The following is a 24,406-nucleotide window of genomic DNA, read 5'->3' as shown; positions in this document are numbered from 1 at the left end:
GGTAGATACTGTATTTATTCCCATTTTACAGACAAGAAAAATGAGGCACAGAATTTTAAGTGATTCATCCAAGGTCAGACAGGTAATAAGGGCATGAAGCTGGAATCCTACCCCAAACAGTCCATTTTCAGAATTCTTGCTCTTAGCCACTATGCTAGAGTGGGAGTTTTCATCAATTTTAAGGAACCCATGGCCCATGAGTCAATCATAATAGAAAGCCAATGGAATCTTCTGGTATTTTAGCTTTTGAATCAAAGGATCTATTAGTCCAGCTGTAACTGGACCACCCTAGTGATACCCTAACTGTACCACAATTTAAATGGTGCGCTAACAAACACATACATTCATGGAAGGGTAGTCAGGGTAAAAGGAGTCCAAGAACTTGAATGTTTTGCCCAGAAAGCAGCCTTGGGGAACAGGAAGTAAGTAAGGTTAGGAGAGAAAAAGACACATTTCAGAAGAGTGGCTTTTCAAATACTTGGAGATCTGTACATGAAAGGGTAGATCACTCCAGGACCTGTTTTCCCACAATGTCTACCTCCTCTGTATTCAGAGGTTCCCTACCCTGGCTGCAGGAGTTAGAATTACAAAGGCTGGGAGTTCCCGTTGTGGCTCAATGGTAAGGAACAAGACTCGTATCCATGAGGATGCAGGTTCAATCCCTGGCCTCCATCAGTGGGTTAAGGATCCACCGTTGCTGTGAGCTATGGTATAGGTCACAGACATAGCACAGATCCCACACTGCTGTGGCTGTGGTGTAGGCTGGCAGCTGCAACTCTGATTCGACCCCTAGCCTGGAAACTTCCATATGCTATGGGTGTGGCCATAAAATAATTAAAGAAAGAAAAAAATTTTTTAAATTACAAGGGCAGATTTTTTTTTTTTCCCCATACCCAAGGCATGTGGAATTTCCCTGGACAGGGATCAAACCCGTGCCACAGCAATGACCTGAGCCACAGCAGAGACAATGCTGGATCCTCAACCCACTGAGCCACCAGGGAACTCCCAAGGGCAGTTATTTTTTTGAAAATAAAAAATAAAATAGAGATGCCTGGGCACCAAACCAAATACCAAATGAGAATTGCTGAGGGTAGGAACCAGGTTTCAATATTTAAAAGCTCCTCAGATGATTCTAATACAAGGCCAGACTGAGAACCTTGGAACAAGAGCAAAGATTAGGGCTCCACTCAGGATACACATCAGAATCATCTGAGGTCCTTACTCCACATGTACTTAATAATCACTTCCAAGGATCGGGCAGTTGTAAAGAAGTAGAAAGAGGAGACTGAGGCATGACATGAAGGTGGAGCAGGCTCTCATGTAAGTCTTACTAAGAAACAGGCACTCTCATTCAAGGGTAGTGGGGAGCACTGCTAAATAGACAAGTGATAATTCTGTTATAGGTGAGGGGCCAGTTCCCGTCGTGGCTCAGTGGTTAATGAATCCTACTAGGAACCATGAGGTTGTGGGTTTGATCCCTGGCCTTGCTCAGTGGGTTAAGGATCCAATGTTGCCGTGAGCTATGGTGTAGGTCACAGACGCGGCTTGGATCCCACATTGCCGTGGCTCTGCTGTAGGCCGGTGTCTATAGCTCTGATGAGACCCCTAGCCTGGGAACCTCCATGTGCTGCAGGTGCAGCCCTAGAAAAGACAAAAAAAAAAAAAAAGAAAGAAAAGATAGGTTGGGGGTCTCCAGAAAAAGAGAACCAGATGGCCTTCCTGACATAAGAGAAGCCGTTTTGGCCTGAGCCATTTTGTGATCTAAGTCTGGCCACAGTGCTTGCCCTTGAACAGGTCTCAGTAATTTGTTCCTTCTTTAAAGGAACAAAGAAATGCAGGAACAGAGAAAAGACGGTCAAAAGGCAGATAGTGCAATGATAAAGCAGAGTCCTAGTTCCTCCTCAAGGGATACACCTCGTAATCTGAGTTCAGCAAGAACTGAGGCCCCCACCCTGGTGAGAGATGGAATAAGGACATTGACCCTCCCGACTTCAATCAACTCAAGCTCAAACTCTGTCAACCTTTGCCCCGATTCTTTTTTTTTTTTCTTTTGCCTTTTTGGCTGCCCTGGGGCATATGAAGTTCCTAGGCCAAGGAACAGATCCAGGCAAGGTGGATCCTTTAACCCACTGAGCTGGGCCAGGAATCGAACCTTCATCCTGGCACCGCAGAGACAGAGCCTATCCTGTTGCACCACAGCGGGAACTCCCTTGGCCCCAACTCTACTTTGAATTCTCCTTTGGTCAAGCCTCTTCATGAATATGTATGTACCCTTAGCTTAAAACTTTCCCAGGAGTTCCCTGGTGGCCTAGTGGGTTAAGGATCTGGCACTGTCACTGCTGTGGCTTGGGTTTGATCCCTGGCTTGGGAGCTTCTACATGACACTGGAACAGGCAAAAAAAAAAAAAAAAAAAAAAAAGGTCCCGATCTTGCTGTTCAGGGAGACACTGCTTTGGGAAAGATCCCCAGTGTTCTCCTTACCTGCTGCAAGTAATAATGCATCCTTTTTGCCCCCAACATTTGGCTCGGTTGTGTCTATTGGCTTGACACCCACCAACAGGCAAACCCAGTTTTGGGGTTACAAACTGATTTACATTTCAGGAGTTCCCATCATGGCGCAGTGTAAATGAATCCGACTAGGAACCAGGAGGTTTCGGGTTTGATCCCTGGCCTCACTCAGTAGGTTAAAGATCTGGCGTTGCTGTGAGCTGTGGTGTAGGTCTCAGATGCAGCTTAGATCCCGAGTTGCTGTGGCTGTGGAATAGGCTGGCAGCTGTAGCTCCGATTAGACCCCTAGCCTGGCCTCCATATGCCACGGTTGTGGCCCTAAAAAGAAAAAAAAAAAAATTGACTTACATTTCAGAAAAATCCCTCAGGCTGCAATAATGAAGGTGAGAGATGGCAGTGGCCCTGCTTGGGTGGTAGCATCAGAAACATTTTGAAGGGGACATCTTCCGGAGATATGAAAGGGAGATGTGATGGGGCTTGGTGACAGGTTGAAGGGCAAAGGTGACTCAGACAAAGGGAGGAGGAAGGGACAATGTCTCAAATTCTGCTGTATTTGGTGTTCGAATGGAGGTTAATCGCTCACCCAGAGTCACATAAGTAATTCCGATGCTGGGAGAGCAACTGGGCCAGCTAGCCTCTAAAGACTATTCAGTCTACAAACGATGATCAGGCTGGATCCCCTCTAAACTTGAAGGTTACTGTGATCCAAGAATAAATGCTGCAGTAAAAGCAGTAAATTGAGGAGCTCCCGCTGTGGCACAGTGGGTTAGGAATGGGACTGCAACAGCTCAGGTTGCTGTGGAGACGAGGCTTTGATTACCAGCCCTTGCAATTGGGTTAAGAATCCAAAGGTATGGAGTAGGTCACAGCTTCAGCTCCGATTCGATCCCTAGCCCAGAAACTTCCACATGCCTCAAGGGTGGCCATAAATTAAAACAAAAAGAAAGAAACAAAGAAAATTTAAGCAGTAAATTGATATTTAACCAAAAAAGGTCCAGGGCCTGTTCTCCAGCTGACTCCACCATTCCCCCAAGAAAAGGAGTCAAAGAAAATTACCCGGAAACCTCAGAGCCCAAATACACCAGGGTCACAAGAAGACCCCGTGACCCTGTCATGAGAACTATCTCCCCACATCTGCTTGCACTTTCCATATGGAGTCGAGACACGTTTTCAAGGCATAGACTTGATCCTGCTACTCTCCTATTCAAAACCCCACTGAGGACTCTGCAGTGCTCATAGGCTGAAAAACCACATATGTGATATTAAGACAGAATAGTGGTTTGCTTAGAGCGTGGGTCCTGGAGCCACTGTGCCCAGATGTGAATCCAGCTCCACCGCTTGGACAGGTGTGAGCTAGTGCCAGTGATTTAGTCTCTGAGAGCTTCAGTTTTCTCAGCTGCCAAAAGGGCGGAAAATAGGACTCACCTCGCAGGGTCGGTGTAAGAACTGAATGAGTTAATGTACACGAAGCACTGAGGACGCAGCTGGCACACGGGATCTAAGTGTTTCTAAGTAGTATTAATGTGACCTATGGCCTGGCTGGCCCTGCCTTCTTCTCCTTGGATGGCACCAGCCTGCTGGCTGAGGTCCCAGCCCTCACTCTGCTCCTCCTTCAGCTCCTCAGAAACACCAAGGTCTCCCTCCCGAGCCCAGCCACAGGCCTGCCTTCTAGCACCATCACTTGGACCTGAGCACTGTGACTCTGTAACTTGCACTTGGAACCTCGATGCCAACCGCCAGCCTGAGGACAGGACAAGCCTGGGCTTCTGCCCACCAGTGCGTTCTCCCCTTCTCCCCCCCAGCATCCAGCAGGGTGCTCAGCTCATAATAAAAACACACATATGGGATGACAAAACCCCTGCTATGAATTACAGCTACACTGATGGAGTCAGATTCTCCCCAGCAAGGACACAGCTTCCAGTAAGAATTATTCTGAGGAGAAGACCAACTCTTTCAGTTTTGCTGTTTGAAAAATTCAAGGATGACCCCTTGGTGACCCTTCCTCTTTTTTTTTTTTTGCTTTTTTGGGCTGCACCCACAGCATATGGAAGTTCTCAGGCTAAGGGTCAAATCAGAGCTACAGCTGCATATGGCTGCCGGCCTACACAACAGCCACAGCCACACGGGATCCAAGCCACATCTTCGACCTACACCCCGGCTCACGGCATCGCTGGATCCTCAACCCACTGAGCAAAGCCAGGGATCAAACCCACATCCTCATGGATCCTAGTCACGTTCATTAACCGCTGAGCCGACAGGAACTCCTCAGTGAGCTTTCGATTAAGAATAAATTCACAGCCCTCCCCCAGTTCAATATACCAGTTGCTCCCAATTCCAAATCTTTACCCCCAGCTAAGCCTCAACTTCTCAGCCAATTTGGCCACTGCCAGCTCCTCTCTCCAGCCTCAAAATGACTCAAAATGTCCTTTCTTCCACTGAGTCAACTACTCTCCCTCTAGCCTTGGCCGCCACCCCCAGGAAACAGTCCCGGAGAAAGGACTTTGTGCCTTTCTCACAGATGTTCTTGCCTAAAATGTTTTTCCCCTTGGAGGCATTATCTGTCCCTTTCCTTCCCTCTTAAAGAGGCATTCCCCAACCCTACTCATGGTCCAACCACTGCTTCAACTCTGAATGCCCACAGTACTTACACATGCGGCTAAAGCTTTTTCTTGTTCTGATTGCATCTCCACCATGTGACTTTCATGTACCATTCTGATATTAGATTTAAGACACCAAATGAATAGTTCCTTTTGGTTTCCTTTACTCTCATTTGCACGCACACATAACTACCACCTCTACTGCAAGAGTTCCTATTGCACAGTCACTGATGGCTAGGATGCTGAAAAGCATGGCACCAATATGGCACCTGCATCCAGGAAAACAAGATTAGTTCCATCCTGTATGATTGGTTACCTAGAATTTAGAGGTTTTTCCAGAGAAGCAAAGCATCCTTCCAATGAGCTGTGAATGCTGAGGGACTTACCTTCACAAGAATCAGAGGCAAACTGCCAACTTTCAAAAACAGAAGTATTGCCTTTGAGAAACAATTCTAGGTTGGTCAAGCAAACCATCGTGTCAAAATTTCCAGGCTTGAAGGCAGTGAAGGGAGAAGGGCAAGTTGCTGAGGGGAAAAGCCTGCAGGTACTGTTATCTTTGGCCGAAGCCCAAATAAAAGTGTCAAAAAGCATCCACTGGTCTAGAATGCTATGTAAAGGTATTAATATTCATTTAAGACAAGCAACTGAAATAAAGCAGAGAAGGGAACTTATATTTCTGAATCTCAAGGTCACAGACCCACAGTATAGTTCAACCCTTATTGAAGAGAAGGAAAAAGCTATTCTTGAACTTATTCAGGTCACTTTCCCTGAAAGAGATATTAAGGTAAACTTGGTCATTTAGCAGGGAGCACAGTATAACTGGGGCTGAGAATCCGCATCCGTGGATCCTGTTTTAGAATTCCTTCCCTCAAAGCAACTGGGGGTTGGGGGCAGAACCTCAAATTCAAGGGCATTGGTGGTGGTTGTAAAACATGCCTCCAGGGATTTCCCATTGTGGCTCAGTGGTTAACGAACCCTACTAGTATCCATGAGGATGCCGGTTTGATCCCTGGCCCTGCTTGGTTGGTTAAGGATCTGGTGTTCCCGTGAGCTGTGGTGTAGGTCACAAATGTGGCTTGGATCACGCGTTGCTATGGCTGTGGTATAGGCTGGCAGCTCCAGCTCTAGCTCAACCCCTAACCTGGGAACCTCCATATGCCTCAAGAGCAGCCCTAAAAAGACAAAAGATTTAAAAAACAAAAACAAAAACAAAAACATGGCTCCAAATTCTTTGCAACTCCTCCCTTTGAGAGAAGGGGTCTTTGTCTCCTGGCATTGAATCTGGCCAAGCCCAAGACTGCTCTAACTGTGTATAACAGTAATGTCCATACGAAACTCTAAAAGCCAGATTCTCTGGGAAGGCTTATTCTCTAGAATCCAACCAACATCCTGTGAGGAGCCCAAGGCAGGAGAGGCCACATGGAGACACTGGATCTACAGCCCCCGGTGAGCTCAACCTTTGGTTCATCCCAGCCTAGGCATCAGGAATGCGAGTGAAGTAGCTTCCAGATGATAACCGCCCCCAGATGTTCAAGTCCTCCCAGCTGAGGCCCCAGACACTGTGGAGCAAAGACAAGCCATCCCTGCCGTGCCATCCAAAATCCTGCCCACAGAATCTGTGAGCACAATAAAATGGTCGCTGCTTTTTGCCCCTACATTTTGAGTTGGTTTAATGTGACAAGAACCACATTTTTACTAACATAGTGATGGATCTTTATTTATTCCATCTTTATATGAGTCCAGCTTCCCTGAGAAAAGTATCTGGAGTTTTAACTTGTTTCGTTTGGGTGTGTTTTTTTTTGGGGGGGGGTGCCTGCCCACAGCATGTGGAAGTTCCTGGGCCAGGGGTAGAACCTGCGCCACAGCAGCGACCCAAGCCCCTGCAGTGACAATGCTGGATCCTTAACCGGTTGCTACACAATGGAACTCCCAAGTATCTGGAGTTTCTTGTTTTTCTTTTTTTGGGTTTTTTTTTTTTTTTTTGCTTTTTAGTGCCACACCCTCGGCATGTGGAGGTTCCCAGGCTAGGGGTCCAATCAGAGCTATGGCTGCTGGTCTACCGCACAGCCACAGCAATGCAGGATCCGAGCCGCACCTGCGATTACACCACAGCTCACAGCAACGTCAGATCCTTAACCCACCGAGTGAGGCCAGGGATCAAACCCGCAACCCCATGGTTACTGGTCAGATTTGTTTCCACTGCGCCACAATGGGAACGGCAAGAATCTGGAGTTTTAAAGGGAAAGGCTTTGCTGTTAAAACTATTTCACTAGTTAACCTCTTCTTTCCTCTTTGCACTTAAGTTTCTAAATGATTCATCTGCTCCCACTCCTTCAAAATGAAATCTGTCAGTCCCCAAATTTACATTCCCAGCCCTGTCTTCTCCCATGAGCTCCAGAGTCCTCCAAATGCCTACTCAATATCTCCACTTCGATGTCTAACAAGCATCTCAAATTTAATGTACCCTAAACTAACCCTTTCATTAAAAACCTCTACCATGGAGTTCCCATTGTGGCTCAGTGGTTAACGAATCTGAGTAGGAACCATGAGGTTTCAGGTTCGATCCCTGGCCTCGCTCAGTGGGTTAAGGATCCCATGTTGCCATGAGCTGTGCTGGAGGTCACAGACACAGCTTGGATCCCACGTTGTGTGGCTGTGACACAGACTGGCAGCTACAGCTCTGATTCGATCCCTAGCCTGGGAACCTCCATATGCCGAGGGTGCGGTCCTAGAAAAGACAAAAACAAAAAACAAACAAAAAAACCTCTCCCAGACAATTTCACCTCCAATCTTCCCCATTTTAGCAAATGACAGCTCCATTCTCACATGTGTGCGTGCTAAAAACCTTTAATATAGGCCTTGACTCCAATTTCTATTCCATCTCCTCCTCCTCCACTTCCTCCTCTCTCTCTCCCCCAACACTCAATTCATTAACAAATCCTACTGGCTCTACCTTTCAAAACATATCCAGGATGTGAGCAATTCTCACCCCCTCCACTGCTAGAATCTTAACCAAGCCATCATCAGCTCTTAGCTAAACAACCGTATCAACTCCTAACTGGTCCTGATGCTCTCACCCTTGTCTCTCTACAGTCTATTTTCCACATTACAGATCTTTTCAAAATACAAGTCAGATATTTCCACTCCTCTGCTCAACACCCACTTAGAAGAAGATACAGGGAGTTCCCATTATGGCTCAACTCTTAAGGAACCCGACTAGTATCCATGAGGATGTGGGTTCGATCCCTGGCCTTGCTCAGTGGGTTCAGGATCTGAGGTTGCCATGAGCTGTGGTGCAGGTCACAGATGTGTCTCAGATCCCGCATTGCTGTGGCTGTGGTGAAGGCTGGCAGCTATAACTCTGATTGGACCCCTAGCCTGGGAACCTCCATATACCTGGGGTGCAAGGTAAAAAAAGATAAAATGGCTACATACTATATGATTCTACAATATCCTGGAAAAGACAAAACTATGTATGATCATGAAAAAAGATCAGTGGTTGCCAGGGGTCGGAGGAGGGATAAACAGGTGGAGCACAGGGGACCTTTAGGGCGCTGAAACTATTTTCTGTGATATCGTAATCGCCAATATATGTCATTATACCTTTGTCAAAATCCCTAGAACATACCGCAGAATGAACTCTAATGTAAATCATACACCTTAGTTAATAATGTATAAATATTGGCTCATCAATGGTAATAAATGTGTCCTACTAATGCAAGACATCAATAACTAGAGAAACTGGGAAGGAGAGAGAGGAGGGGAGAAAAGGGGGTTTCTCTATACTTTCTGCTCTTTTTTTTTTTTTTTTGGCCCCACGCATGCCATGCAAAAGTTCCCAGGCCAGGGATCGAACCCAAGCCATAGCAGTGACAATGCCAAATACTTTTTTTTTTTTGTCTTTTTGCTATTTCTTTGGGCCGCTCCCGTGGCATATGGAGGTTCCCAGGCTAGGGGTTGAATCGGAGCTGTAGCCACCGGCCTACGCCAGAGCCACAGCAACTCGGGATCCGAGCCGAGTCTGCAACCTACACCACAGCTCACGGCAACGCCAGATCGTTAACCCACTGAGCAAGGGCAGGGACCGAACCGGCAACCTCATGGTTCCTAGTCGGATTCGTTAACCACTGCGCCACGACGGGAACTCCGACAATGCCAAATTCTTAACCGCTAAACCAGCAGAGAACTCCATCTGCTCAATTTTTACATAAACCTACAACTGCTCTTAAATATGTAGTCTATTAATTTTTAAATGTATTAATTGAGCTTTATGAAATATATTTTGAAAGGATAAATCTGACCCATAAAGTTTCAATTATATTTAAGAAGGAAGATGCGCTATCTTCCCAATTAGATGTGCTTTGCTATGAAAGTCTTATCAAAATGAATCATATACTTGGAAACCTAAGTCATCTCATTGAACACCATAGTTTTGCATAATGTGAGCACTCTTCAGAGAAAAGCTGATCTTATCCATGAGCATCCACACAAGAGAAGATTAAGAAAAAGTCTCAATTACTCACGAACTTATAATCCAACAATGTACGTGAGGTGATGGACATGGCACAGACAGAAAAAGAATAAATACTAAGAAAGATCATTTTTTTTGTGGCCACATCCATGGCATACCGAAGTTCCCAGGCCAGAGAGAGAGCTGCATCTGCTATGACAACACCAGATCCTTAACCCACTGTGCCACAGCAGGAACTCCAGAAGATAATAATTTAGAATTTAGAGACACTATTCCAGTTTGGGTTGGGAGTAGTTTATGATCTAAATTCTAAAAATGACACCCAGGAGTTCCCCTGTGACTCAGTGGGTTAAGGACCCAGCATTGCCCAAAGCTGTGGCTCCCATTCAACCCCTGGCCCAGGAACTCCCATATGCTGCAGGTGCGGACAAAAAGAAAAAAATAAGTAAATAAAATAAAATAAAAATCACACTCATACAGAACCTGGCCTGAAACATGAATTCACATTGGATTTTCTTCTAGTCAATCACTCAGCCAAAGAGAACCCCCGAGGTCCCAAGATAATATAACATTCTATGGTGTAGGCTGTTATTCCCATTTTATAGATAAGGAGAGAAATGCTAAGTGGCCACAACAGATAATGATAGAACCAAAACACAAACTTGGGAGTCTTCAAACCTTCAGGCTAGTGGAGTCACATTTTTTGTTTTTAAGTCTTATCTCTGCTTCATGATCTCTGACAAGGAAATTTCTCTTTGAATTTGTTATACAAGCAACTACAAGAAGAAAGGAAAATGAGAGCTTCATTTACACTACTATAAGAATGTTAAAGACAGGTCTGAAACAGAACAACACATCTTAAAGAATTTAAAAATAAATCTTTACCAGAATTGTCTTTAGAAATTAATCCAAGCGTTATATCAAGAAACTGTCTTGATATATTCATGGATAGTCTGTCAATAAAACCAAACTGAGAATTCCCTCACTGCTCAGCAGGTTAAGGATCTGGTGTTGTGGCTTTGGTTACAGCTGTGGCACAGGTTCGAGCCCCGGCCTGGGAACTTCCACATGCCACAGGTGCAGCCAAACAAATAAGTAAAGCCAAACTAAACATTAATCCAGTAAAGTGATTCTTTTGATAGTCATAATCCATCATTGGCTAATATTCATGGCTATAAATACTAAGAAGAATAAACAGAATAAAAAGAAGTCTCCAAAGCATTTTTCCTTAGTAGACCACATATCTATCATTTACCTCTATCCCCAAAACGATGATTTCTAAACCCTGTGGATATGACTTTACTAATCTGAAAACTTTATAGCTTTTGATCCTTTAGAGCAGCATTTCTCAAACCAAGGACCAATCACTGGCATCAGAATACTGGCTGCCTGTTAAAAACAACCCTAGGGAGTTCCCACTGTGGTGCAGTGGCTTAAGGATCTGGTGTTACATAGATTTGCAGCTGCAGCACAGATTAGATCCCTGGCCTGGGAAATTCCATATGCCATGGGTGTGGCAAAAAAACCTCTAGATCGGAGTTCCTGTAGTGGTGCAGCGGAAACGAATCTGTCTAGGAACCATGAGGTTGTGGGTTCAATCCCAGGCCTCACTCAGGGGGTTATGGATCAGCATTGCTGAGCTGTGGTGTAGGTTGCAGACTCGGCTCCGATCCCACATTGCTGTGGCTGTGGCTGTGGCATAGGCCAGTGGCAACAACTCCGATTCGACCCCTAGCCTGGGAACCTCCATATGCCATGGGTGCAGCCCTAAAAGGACAAAAGACACACACACACACACACACAAACCCTCTAGACCTACAATTACAATTACAAATTGAAACTGAGAAATTTTGTACATATTTACTAATTTATTTTAAAACAAATACCTAGGAGTTCCGGTCGTGGCTCAGCAGAAATGAATCTGACTAGTCCATGAGGACACAGGTTCCATCCCTGGTCTCACTCAGTGGGTTAAGGATCTGGCGTTACCATGAGCTGTGGCGTAGGTCACAGATGTGGCTTGGATCTGGCATGGCTGTGGCTATGTCATAGGCCTGCAGCTGCAACTCCTATTCGACCCCTAGCCTAGGACCTCCACAGGCTGTGGGTACGGCCCTAAAAAAAAATAAATAAATAAAAGATGTAAGACAAAAACCTATAACATGTTAACATAAATACTATTTCTATGAACATAACTTATTTTCCAAAACAAAACAAAAAAAATAGTGGAAAGAATGGCATTGTTCAAGTTTGGGAAGACAGCTGGATGGATTCTCATGGACAGACTGTTTTTGCATCAGTCTGTTGCAGTGTGTTGTTTTGGTTGAAGTGTATGAGGATTCGGAAATTTTGACCTCACACTAACTGGAAAAGGGAGGAGAGTATCTTAATAACCTTTGCAGATAATTTTGTATATTCTTTAACACCTCCAAAATTTGACAAGCAGTAGTCTCTTAAAGATTAGATGCAATGTGGATTCTGAAACCATAGCAATGAACTCTATATTCAGCTGCATTAAGATCCATTAGTCTATCTTGCATTTGGAGTAAAATGTTTTCTCAGGCATGATTTTCTAATGCCATTCATTAATTGTGGGGAAAACACTATTTCAGAAACATGCAGACCATCCAAATGTCAACACAATTCATTATAAACTATCAAAAAATCACATTTGAGGAGTTCCCTCTGTGATGCAATGTATTAAAAATCCGACTGCAATGGCTCAGGTTGCTGTGGAGGTTCAGGTTTGATCCCTGGCCTAGAAACTTCCATATGCTGTGAGTGTGGCCATAAAAAAAATAATAATAATTAAATTAAATTTTAAATAATCACATTGGGAAGTTCCCATCGTGGCTCAGTGGAAACGAATCTGACTAGTATCCATGAGGATTCAGGTTCGATCCCTGGCCTCGCTCGGTGGGTTAAGGATCCGGTGTTGCCATGAGCTGTGGTGTAGGTTGAAGACACAGCTCAGATCTGGTGTTGTGGCTGTGGTGTAGACTGGCAGCTACAGCTCCGATTTGACCCCTAGCCTGGGGTCGCCAGTACAGCCCTCAGGAAGACATACATACATACACAAATAAATCACATTTAGGGAGCTCCCTGGCGGCTTGGTGGGTTATGGATCTAGTGGCTCAGGTTGCTGTTGTGGCATGCGATCCCTGGCCCAGGAACTTCCACATGTTACAGGCACAGCCAAAAAAATTTTTTTTCAGAATCACATTTGTTACCATCAAAAATTATGTTAATAAATACTGGGAAGTGGGAGCTTCTGCTACGGCGCAACGGGATCAACGGTGTCTTGGGAGTGCGGGGACTAGGGTTCAGTTCCCAGTTGGGCACAATGGATTAAGGACCTGGTGTCACTGAAGCTGCAGCTTAGGTTGAGCCTGCAGCTCAGCTCTGATCTGATCCCTGGCCTGGAGCTCCACATGCTGAGGGGCGGCCAAAAATGAGAAAAAAAAAAATACTGGGAAGTGGTCAAACACAGTAGTGGATATATGTTTTCTCAAATTCAAATTTTCACTTGAAAGCTTAAATTTTATCATTGGCGCAACAAATATGGTCAGCTGTTTTCTTTAAAGAAAAAGCGTGCCTTCTTTTATTTTTGAGACATTACCAGTATCGCCGTCGGTCTGTCAGTCATTCTTTCAGGTAAAGCAAATGGTGTCTCATGAAAAAAGCAGGCAGTTTGAGATCACAACTCAGTTAGTTCCATGAGTACTTTCCCACCATACTTCTCCATGCAGCACAATGCTTTATGGAGCCCTCCCACTTCATTACGGAATATCAAAAAGACATCCTCAAGAGTTGGGAGATAATGAAATTAATATTTACTGTTTTATCATGGACATTTTTTTTTTTTTTGGCTGCACCCATGGCATGTGGACGTTCCCAGGCCAGGGATCAAAGCCGAGCCACAGCAGCAACCCAACCCATAGCAATGACAACACCAGACCCCTTAACACGGTGCTCCACCTGGGAACTCCCACTACGCACCTCTTTGTACTGCTTAATGTGAACTTTTCTCCCCTTAAAATAAGCAAACTAGAGTCTGGAACTGAAAAACAAAACTGATGTATTCTTGCTGCAAATCTGTGGCTAAGGCTACCATTCAATCCTTCCTCAGGAAAGGGAAACTTAACTTCACGCAGAGACTGAAGGGTCTTTTTTTTTTTTTTTTTTTTTTTGTCTCTGTCTTTTTAGGGCCGCACCTGTGGCATATGGAAGTTCCCAGGACAGGAGTTGAACTGGAGTTACAGCTGCCAGCCAGAGCCACAGCAACGCCAGATCCCAGCCGCATCTGTGACCTACACCACAGCTCATGGCAACGCCAGATCTTTAACCCACTGAGCGAGGCCAGGGATGGAACCCATATCCTCACAGATCCTAGTTAGGTTCATTACCACTGAATCATGGTGGGAACTCCTGTATGAGTCTTCTTTTTTTTTTTTTTTTTTTTTTTTTTTTGTCTTTTTCAGGGTCGCACCCATGGCATATGGAGGTTCCCAGGCTAGGAGTCTAATCAGAGCTGTAGCCACTGGTCTATACCACAGCTACAGCAATGCGGGATTCCGAGCTGCATCCGTGACTTACACCACAACTCATGGCAACGCTGGGTCCTTAACCCACTGAGCGAGACCAAGGATGGAACCCACAACCTCATGGTTCCTAGTCGGATTCGTTTCCGCTGAGCCATGACAGGAACTCCTATGTGGGTCTTCTTTTTTTTTTTTTTTTTGGTCTTCTTGCTATTTCTTGGGCTGCTCCCACGGCAAATGGAGGTTCCCAGGCTAGGGGTCGAATCGGAGCTGTAGCCGCTGGCCTACACCACAGCCACAGCAACGCTGGATCCGAGCCACGTCTGCAACCTACACCACAGCTCACGGCAACGCCAGATCGTTAACCCACTGAGCAAGGGCAGGGACCGAGCCCGCAACCTCATGGTTCCTAGTCGGATTCGTTAACCACTGCGCCACAGCGGGAACTCCTATGTGGGTCCTCTTGATGTCCCACCTCCTGGTCTCATTCTCCATCACTTGGAAGATACTGGGTAAAAGAATGGCACTCTTGGAGTTCCTGTTGTGACTCAGTGGGTTAAGAACCGGACTAGTATCCTTGAGGATTGCAGGTTCCATCCCTGGCCTGGCTCAGTGGGTTAAGGTTCTGGCACTGTCACCAGCTGCAGCTACGTCAAGGATGTGGCTTGTATCTGGCGTTGCTGTGGCTGTGGTATAGGCTGGCAGCTGCAGCTCCAATTCCACTCCTAGCCTGGGAACTTCCTATGTCACAGCGTGGCCCTAAAAAAAGAAAGAGAGAGAAAGGCACTCTCACTGCAAAGCTTAGGGTACCCTGTGGTAGAAGTCACTGAAATCACACAGCTTTATACAGAGTACTTCTGACCCAGGACACCTCAGGTATTTCCTGAAGGATTTTTTTAAAATTTTTTTAATTAAAAAAAATTTTTTAATTAATAAACTTGACTTTGTAGAGCAGTTTTGGGCTCAAAGCAAAACTGAGTGGAAAGTACAGAGGTCACCTAAAGCTCTGTTCCCTAACAGGCACTGCTTCCCCATGCCCCACCCTACCATCAACACCCAGCACCACTGCGGTACATTTGAGAAACGCGTCTTACATGTGGCTCCATGAACCCACGATCCTTCAACATAGTAATCAGGACCCTAAAATGTCCCATCTGCTTCTAAAAACAGGCCACTCTTATTTATGCACTCTAATGGAAAGGGACAATAACACGTGGAATTAAGAATAAACACTGAGGAGTTCCGTTTGTGGCTCAGTAGTTAACAAACCTGACTAGGGTCCATGAGGATGCAGGTTCGATCCCTGGCCTCACTCAGTGGGTTAAGGATCCAGCATTGCCGTGAGCTGTGGTGTAGGTTGCAGACTTGGCTCTGATCCCTCGTTGCTGTGGCTGTGGCTGTGGCCGGCAGCTATAGCTCTGATTCAACCCCTAGCCTAGGAACTTCCATATACTGAGGGTATGGCCCTAACAAGCAAAAAAAAAAAAAAAAAAAAAAAAAAAAAAAAAAAAAAAAAGGAATAAACACTGATCAACTATACTTCCATTTTTTTAAAAAATTAAATTAAGATATATTTAAATTAGGAGTTTCTTGTGGCACAGCAGGTTAAGGATCTGGCGTTGTCACCGCAGCAGCTTGGGTCCCTGCAGTAGCACAAGTTCAATCCCTGGCCTGGGAACTTCAACATGCAGCACGGGTAAAAAAAGTTTACGTTAAATTAAATGCAGTGTGAAAGAAAAAAAAAAGAATAAATGTTGAGATTTGGCTTCAGAATGTTTCAATTATTCCACCAGCCCCCCATGCATAAGACAGTTACCATTCTAATTACATTTTATTTTGGTTAATGTTTCAATAAATTTTCTTTCCCGAAACCTATTGATAAAAAGAGGCCCAAATACAGAATTGACTTGTGAGGCAAAGTCAGTCTGCGATTAAATATTTATTGTGTCTAAACCACAAGTAGAAAGAAATTCAAAGGTCGACGATTTTAAGGCTAACTCAATGCAATACTGCACTTTGCTTGGTTTAGAGGAGAGGTAATTACACAGCTAACATCTGGGTTTTGAGGTTTTGGGGACCACGTTTGGGTGGATTCCGGGGCAGGGAGAAGCAAACAAAGAAAAAGTCTCATGATTTTAGATTCTGTCAGAAAAAGTCTTTGCTCAAAAGTAAAACAAAATCACCATTAGAGAAGAAGTGAAAAACATGCATTTTAGGAAGCTTTCACCTAAGCAGGTGCTCAAAGGCACACTCAAATCCTCCAACTCTCATAACAAGAACGAGAGGTCAGGCCACCGCAAACTAATAAAATCAATCAACAAAGCGGGAAAACAGCTGGTTGACAGCAGACCAGGCAGGGTTTTCCTAAATCCGGGCTCACCTTTGCTAATCTAAATCAGTTTTCAGAAATGGCCTTGACAAAAACTACCCAAACATCCCCCTGATAATTTGCACTCCTCCTCCACAATCGGGAGAAGCCATTTATTTACCAGAAGGTTTACTTTCTCTTTCAGACTCTGCTGGCTTCCTCCTGCCCCACATACAGCCAAGAAACGGCAGGGAGGCCTCTTTCTCTCCCGCCTTCTCTGCTCTGACCCCGAACTGGAGAGCTGATGGGAGACAACCTGTTTCAGGAGGCGCCGACTGGCTCCTGACCATAAGGCTAGTTTGAATAGTCGTTTAAAAAGGAAAGTTTCAGGACAGGAAAGTAAAGCTCTACTTCTCCATTGAAAACACACGCACCCGAACACGTTCACACGCACACAGATGTGACGGGACAAATTAGCTCCCAGCTTGAGAGAGGCTACTGAAGATGCTGTCCCACCTCCCTTGCCTGACTCCCGCACCCTTCGACCCTTTAATGTTATGCGCACTTTTTGTGTCAAGAACTCCGAGGGATGTTCAAATTCCTAAGCGGTCATAAAGATTTAATGTGTTGGAAATAACTGCAAATAAATGGACCATAATCGGAGGTTTCGGAAGATGCAAAGAGGCACATGACAAGGGCATCTGTGTACATAGGCATTTACGGTTTGCCTTGCCTGTTCCTTTTATGTGACAGACTCCATCTCCTTCACCACGGTGTAAACCCCCCTGGTCCCTATTTAGTTTTTTTTCCTATTAGGTTCGAATCTCCTAATTACTCCTTCTTTCCTTTGGGTCATTAAAGGCTACCATGAATCATAACTGGCCTGACTTTGTAGTTAGATAGACACTGCAAGGGGTTTTTTTTATTTTTCTTTTTTTGGCTGCACCCGTCTGTGTCACAGCTGTGGCAACATCAGATCCTTAAGCCGCTGTTCCACACTTCCGATACTGTTTTTAATAATAGTAATTATTAGCGCTCAAATTTTAGCTATCTCCCAAGCTCTATGCATTATATACATTATCTTGCTCAATCCTCACACCTCCCTTGCAATCGGGCCTGGCATCTGCAATTTTATGGACAGAGGAACTGAAACCTGGAGAGGTTAAAGCAATGGACCCAAGATCTAAGAGGTGGTGGATCTGGGATTGAATCTCAGGAAGTCTGACCTCATGGCCATTCTTTTAACTCCTACGGCAACTGTGGGCCATGTAACCCTCAAACTCACCGCCCAAGCATTTCAACCCTACAGTAACAGCTACCTTAAGAAAGCTCAAAACATAAGTCAAAGTTGTTTGATGTAGTTAAAAAGTTAAAGGTCAGGGGAAAGTTGAGTGATGAGTAAAGTCACTGTTTCTTATGGATGGGGGTTGCAGAAAATCCAAGCCTTGTTATATCTTGGAGGCAGATCTGCCTTCCTTATTACTCTTTTATTAGGCTGTTAAAAGGAATCTGCAATAAATATGTCCAAGATAAACTGGTAACTAGAAAAAGCAGCAAAAAATCTGGAGAAACATACACTAAACTATTAACAGGACCTATATATAAAAAACAGTTTATATTTCTACAAATTTAGATTTTTTACACTAGCATGCATAACTTGAGTAAACTGGACAAACAACTGATTTTAATGAAATCTGAACCCAATTATTAGCAGAAGAGAAGGGCTAAGAACCATAGCTTCCTTTCCCCTCTGTTTAGTTCTCCTAAATTAAGAACTTCCACTTATAGCTCCCCAAACATACTATTTTGTTCTAAGCCTCCGCATAGTCAGGTTCCCTCAGCCTTGAATGCACGCTGTTCATTCTCCCAACCTTGTTGGGAGAATTCCTCTTCATCCTACAAAACCCTATTCAGGTGTTCCCATCCGAATGCCCCTCTGTGATAAAACCTTTCTGTCACCCCCCAAAAGAGTTCATCTCTTTTCTTGGAGATTTAATAAACAGATTTAGGGAGTTCTTACCACATACCAGGCACTATGCTAGGGATTTTACTTGCATTATCTCAAGGAATTTTTCTTTTTCTTTTTTTTTTTTTTTGTCTTTTTGTCTTTTGTCTTTTGTTGTTGCTATTTCTTGGGCCGCTCCCGCGGCATATGGAGGTTCCCAGGCTAGGGGTTGAATCGGAGCTGTAGCCACCGGCCTACACCAGAGCCACAGCAACGCGGGATCCGAGCCGCGTCTGCAACCTACACCACAGCTCACGGCAACGCCGGATCCTTAACCCACTGAGCAAGGGCAGGGACCGAACCTGCGACCTCATGGTTCCTAGTCGGATTCGTTAACTACTGCGCCATGACGGGAACTCCCTCAAGGAATTTTTCAACAGTCCTAGGAGATTAGTTTTGTTATCCTCTCCTTTTACAGATAAAAAAACTGAGGCTCAAATCCTGACATATCCAGGACCCAATCCCAGATGTGTTTGACTCCAGAGCCTGGACCTTGAACCACTCTGCTGTCCTGTCCCCTACCCGAAGTCCACACTGACACAACAAATAGCCTCGTCCCCACAACGCAACTTCCAGTTGCGGGAAAACAGGGACCATGTTCCATTATCCTTGGATCCTGCCTAGCACAGTAATTGGCAATCAATATATGATATGCTTGCTGATCTAAGCCACGAGTTGTGTAATACTAAAAAGGATATATAAGACCTGACTATAACAGAAACTTTCTTCCATATGCTAATTTTAAAAATTAGAGACATTTCAAACAACTTCCCATCCAGGTACCATCTGGCCACCCTGACAAAAGTGTACTAGAGTAAGCCCAGGTTCCTTGCAACAAAGGTATAACCATAGTATTAATTTTTTTTCTTATAGCCAAAAACAAAAAACAAAAAATAAAAAAAGACTGAAACAGTCCAGCAATGTCATCCTTCACCAAGGCTGCTCCAGGACATTAGGAGTTCTTCAGGATTTGGAGATATCCTTCAAGTACTCTTTGGCTGTTTTTTTTTTGTTTTTTTTTTTTGTTTTCTTTTTAGGTCCACACCTGCAACATATGGAAGTTCCCAGGCTAGGGGTAAATCGGACCTGCAGCTGCTGGCCTACCCCACAGCCACAGGAATAGCAACACCAGATACAAGACACATCTGCAACCTACGCACAGCTTGTGGCAACTGAGCATCTCGAGTTAACACACTGAGAGAGGCCAAGGATCGAACCGGCATCCTTGTGGAAACCAGTTGGGTTTTTAACCCACTGAGCCACAGTGGGAACTCCTGGCTGATTTTTATACATGACCCAAAAATTATGATACATTTTCTTAAATATGGACAGCAGAAAATGTGAGTGGAATTTGCAGCTAATTAAAAATCCTCAAGGAGTTTCCTTGTGCTGCAGTGGGTTAAGGATCTGGCATTGTCACTGCAGCGGCCCAGGCTGTTGCTGTGGCATGGGTCAATCCCTGGCCTGAGAACTTCCACATGCCTTAGGTGTGGCAAAAGAGAATACAAAAATGAAAATCCTCAAAAAACACTTCTGCACTTAACCACACAAATCCATGAAGTCAGGCCCTCCTCTTGGGTGCTGGCCCAATTTATAAGTGAGCTTCAATGACAACTTCCTTAGGGCAGAGGCCATAGGCACTGATTTACCCAATACAAATTTATCAAAGTCAGACACATAGCAGGCACTCCAAAATTAAACATCAGTGTTTGGCCTCTAAAATCTTTAAGTTCCTTGGTCTTGCATTCAAGACCTCTTATACACAAGCCCTCCTTTCCCCCTACTTGCCTTTCTAATCTACCAGGATTTGTGTGTGTGTGTGTGTGTGTGTGTGTGTGTGCGCACGCGTGCCTTTTCTTGAGCCGCTCCCATGGCATATGGAGGTTCCCAGGCTAGGGGTCAAATTGGAGCTGGAGCCTCCAGCCTACGCCACAGCCACAGCAACTCGGGATCCGAGCCACGTCTGCAACCTACACCACAGCTCATGGCAACACCGGATCCTTAACCCACTGAGCGAGGCCAGGGAAGGAACCCGCAACCTCATGGTTCCCAGTCGGATTCGTTAACCACTGCACCACGACAGGAACTCCAATCTACCAGGATTTTATTTGTGCTGTATCACCATACCTCACCCCAAATTCTTTATATCACAATTCCAACCATTATTTGGCACCCACCCAGATCAAATCTCTCCTTTGGCAAGAAGACTTCCAGACAACTGCAAGCCTCATAACCTCTCCTTCCTCTGAAGACCTAAAGCATTTAGTGAAGCACTGTCCAAAAGAACTTCTTACGATAATGGAAAATGTTCCAGGAGTTCCTGTCGTGGTTCAGCGGAAAGGAATCTGACTAGTATCCATGAGGACTCAGGTTCGATCCCTGGCCTCGCTCAGTGTAGTTAAGGATCTGGCATTGCTGTGAGCTTCGGCTTAGGTCACAGACACTCCTAGGACCCAACATTGCTGTGGCTGTGGTGTAGAATGGCTCCAATTCGACCCCTCACCTGGGAACCTCCATATGCTGCGGGTGCAGACCTAAAAATCCAAAAAAAAAAAAAAGTTCATATCGTGCCATATGCTTTTTAACATATAATAGCTACCTTACTGGACAGCACCAGCTTAATGTCTCACCATTTCTTTGAGGACAACATGTTGCATTGCATGGAAAGCATTTATGAAGTCGCCTTAGCAGATGGCAAGTTCTGTGAGCAAGGCATCTTATTTCTCACAGCAACTTTTTTTACATAGTTGTAAAAAGTAAATATTTGTTGAGTGCAAATCTCTGAGAAAGCCACTAAGGTTAAAAGGTGTTGGCCTCAGTATCTGGACTGATGGTCACTATCTCTGCCTCACCGCACCATCTGAATGTCAAGATACCCAGAGGAAGGGAGGAGAAAGCAAGTTTCTGAAGACACAAATGCCACAGATCAAACCACAGGGCATTCTGGTTTAAATGACATTTGGGGAGTTCCTGTCGTGGCTCAGTGGTTAACAAACCCAACTAGGATCCATGAGGACGCGGGTTCAATCCCTGGCCTTATTCAGTGGGTTAAGGATCCGGTGTTGCTGTGAGCTGTGGTGTAGGTCACAGATGCGGATCAGATCTGGCGTTGTTGTGGCTGTGGCGTAGGCCATCGACTCCGATTGGACCCCTAGCCTGGGAACCACCATATGCCGTGGTGCAGCCCTAAAAAGACAAAAAAAAAAAAAAAAAAAAGAAAGAAAAAGAAATAGATGACATTTGGGTCATGACTGTCCTTCACCTACCAGTGTGCCTAAATAAATACCCCTTTCTCTTAGCTATTAGCAAATAGCTAAATTCTGATGGTAAATTGTGCAGTCCAAAAAGTTAGTTACTCCCCAAGTTATAGCAGTTAGACTAAAAAACAAACAAACAAAAAAAACTATGCAAACCCTATTTGTACTTCATCTTCCACCTGTTTATTAAATGTCTCTCCTCGAATCTTACAGCCTATTGGTGGGATTTCACTGTTTTGGTGAATTTCACTTACACTTTTCCCAGCAGGGTCTAGACTCACTCTAAATCAAGACCTAATACTCAAGCATAGATAGTCAAAAGCAAACAAAATATAGAAAAGGTACAAGTTCTACAACTATGGCACTCTGTTGCCCTGGGCAAGTGTCTTGTTCCTTTGGCCTCAATTTCCTTATCTACATATACAGCAAAGTTAAGGGTGTATGAATGATATACCTTTTGTGGTCAAGTCCTAACAGTTCATATTTCTAAATGGTTACTCTTCCTCAAAGAACTCCATATAAAAATATGAGATTTATTAATTAGCAACTGATTCTTTGTGGTGCATACGCCAGCAATATAGAGACTAAGTCTCTAACATCTACATTTATTTTTATATTGAAGGTGTTTTCCTTTCCATCCCACTGCACACGTCTCAGCAAAAATTCTACTAGTACCTTAGTCTGTCACATGTAATAAGGAAATAACTATTGACCCATGGAACACAGACATGTTTAGTAGAAAATAGAAAACTGGCTGAATCAGTCATATCGCAGCCTAAATCCAAAAGATTGAGACTTACTGTTCTGATTTATTCAAACCAATGCTTTATCAGCACAACCAGCCAAAGAATGACAACCCATAGGCAGAATAAACATACCCTTTAGATGCACACCCCCAAAAAACCAGCAGATACACATTATATACATTTTTAATAAGGGTTAACACTATCCATCCAATTTGTATAACACAGAGGGATGTGGACTAAACATGGAGAAAATGACTTCATGTTGGTTTGAATCTTGCTAACCGAAATGCAACCACACCCCCCAAACACAGGTAAAGTTTGCACACTTGGTTCTGCCAAGGCCAGCCTGTCTTTGTTTCCCTCTTCTCTGCATTTACCCAAGACCTTGGCTCTGAGACAGAAAACTCCCACTCTCGATTGGTTCATTCCGGCCTATGCAATTAAGCAACACCACAATCCAGTAAACGCAAGGGCTCAATTATTTATCTTTTGGCCAAGTTTACCAGGTGTTTATAAAAGAACAATGCCAGGAGGAAAAAGGTTTATTTCTCTCTAGAGTTGGTTTGATGGGGGTTTTATTTTGTTGGGTTTTTTTAAGAAGGGGGAGGAGAGAAACACGACTTAACCTAGAAAAAGACGAGAGGGAGTTTAGAAAGAGAACGAGATTGTCAATTTCCCTACAGGAAACTTGATTCTTATGCAATAACCCTAACCATGACCAACCAGCCCGTGAGGCTGGAGGAGGAAGACACCTATTCCTACCTCTCCAGGGGGGCACAGCTGGATCCTACAGGAGCGGGAACTGGACAAGACGGAGGAAGTGGCTCAGCCGGAGCCGCCGGGCCCGGCCGGGGGGGCGGGGAGGAGGCGCTTGCCAACCCACCCTCTCCGTGATCTTCGCCAGCATGACAGTCGCTCCTGCGGCCGGAACGTCCCCAGAGCCCCAAGGAGCAGGAAGTCGGGGGCTGTCCCTCACTCCTGCCACCGCCACTCTAGAGTGCCCTGGCCCCAATGGTCCTCCCCCTCGAGCCCCTTCTCACTCTTCCACCGCGTCTCCTCTTTCTCCAAAGAATGAAAACTTCCTTCCAGCGTACCCTGTCCCTTCAGAGGCCGACTCCTGTCATCCTGGGAACGACCCTTCAGAACGACCCTCCCGGTCTCCTCGTATCCCCTCTGCCCTACTGAAGCTTCTGTCCACTACTCCCTCAAACACCCCAGAGCATCTCAGCCCTTCTGGCACCCACCCCTGGATCCCCGGCCCGGAGGCCGTCGCCCGGGGGGGGGGGGCGGCCCCACCCTTAACCCCCTTCACCTGCTGCTCCGGCTGAGGCCCGACTGGCCGGGGCTGCGCTTGCGCCGGGGTGCGGGCCGCAGGGCTCCCTCAGGCCGCAGAGTCTCCCCTATTAGACACGGGGAGAGCGCCAAGTAGGGGTGCTCGTCAAGGATCCTGTTCGGGCTCGCTCCCTCCGCGGCGACGTCGGAACCCCAGGCTCCCCCTCCCGGTCTACGCCGCCGCAGCTCCGGAAACCGCTGAATTACAGCCCCTCCAGCCAATCCCCGCCCAGCCCCCGCCTGGCCTGGGCACTCCGCTCATGCATTATTCATGAGACGACCAGTTTTCTCCGCCACACAGAGGCCCTGGTGAATGTACTGTATCTCCGAAGCCCCACCCACTTGCCAATGAGGAGAGCTCCTTGGAGAAGGGGCGGAGCCAACACAAGGCCGGGAACGCCCCTGTACTGGCTGTTCCGAGGGCTCACTGCTACTCCCTCCGCAACAGTAAGGGAAGAGCCAAGGCCTTGGGCTGAGAGACCCGGAGGGAGGGAAGAAAGATGACCGGAATGTCCTGCTGAAAACTCAGCTGAGTTCCTGGCAGTGTGTGACGTCAAGACACTTTAAATGCCCCTGATGCGGCTCTCTTTTGCCTACTCTCCCTTTTCCCGGCCCTTGGCACCACGTGGGGGTGAGTTAGG

At 45.5% G+C, this 24,406-nt stretch overlaps 1 protein-coding gene across 1 annotated transcript in view; it reads right to left on the bottom strand.

The window, feature by feature from the left end:
* Positions 1 to 23,858, bottom strand: part of STAT3 (signal transducer and activator of transcription 3) — a 63,810-nt gene extending 39,952 nt beyond the window's left edge. Inside the window, 1 exon segment of the mRNA NM_001044580.1 lies at positions 23,746 to 23,858. The gene's annotated coding sequence lies outside the window, so the exon portion shown is untranslated.
* Between the last annotated feature and the right edge of the window lie 548 nt (positions 23,859 to 24,406).

This window comes from Sus scrofa, chromosome 12 (genome assembly GCF_054392235.1).
Source record: "Sus scrofa isolate SSC_HxYL_T2T_F1_AM1 chromosome 12, Sscrofa_HxYL_maternal_Yorkshire_Landrace_v2.0, whole genome shotgun sequence".
Taxonomy (NCBI): Eukaryota; Metazoa; Chordata; class Mammalia; order Artiodactyla; family Suidae; genus Sus; species Sus scrofa.
The sequence above is the reverse complement of the archived record's forward strand: the minus strand, read 5'-3'. Positions and strand labels throughout refer to the sequence as shown.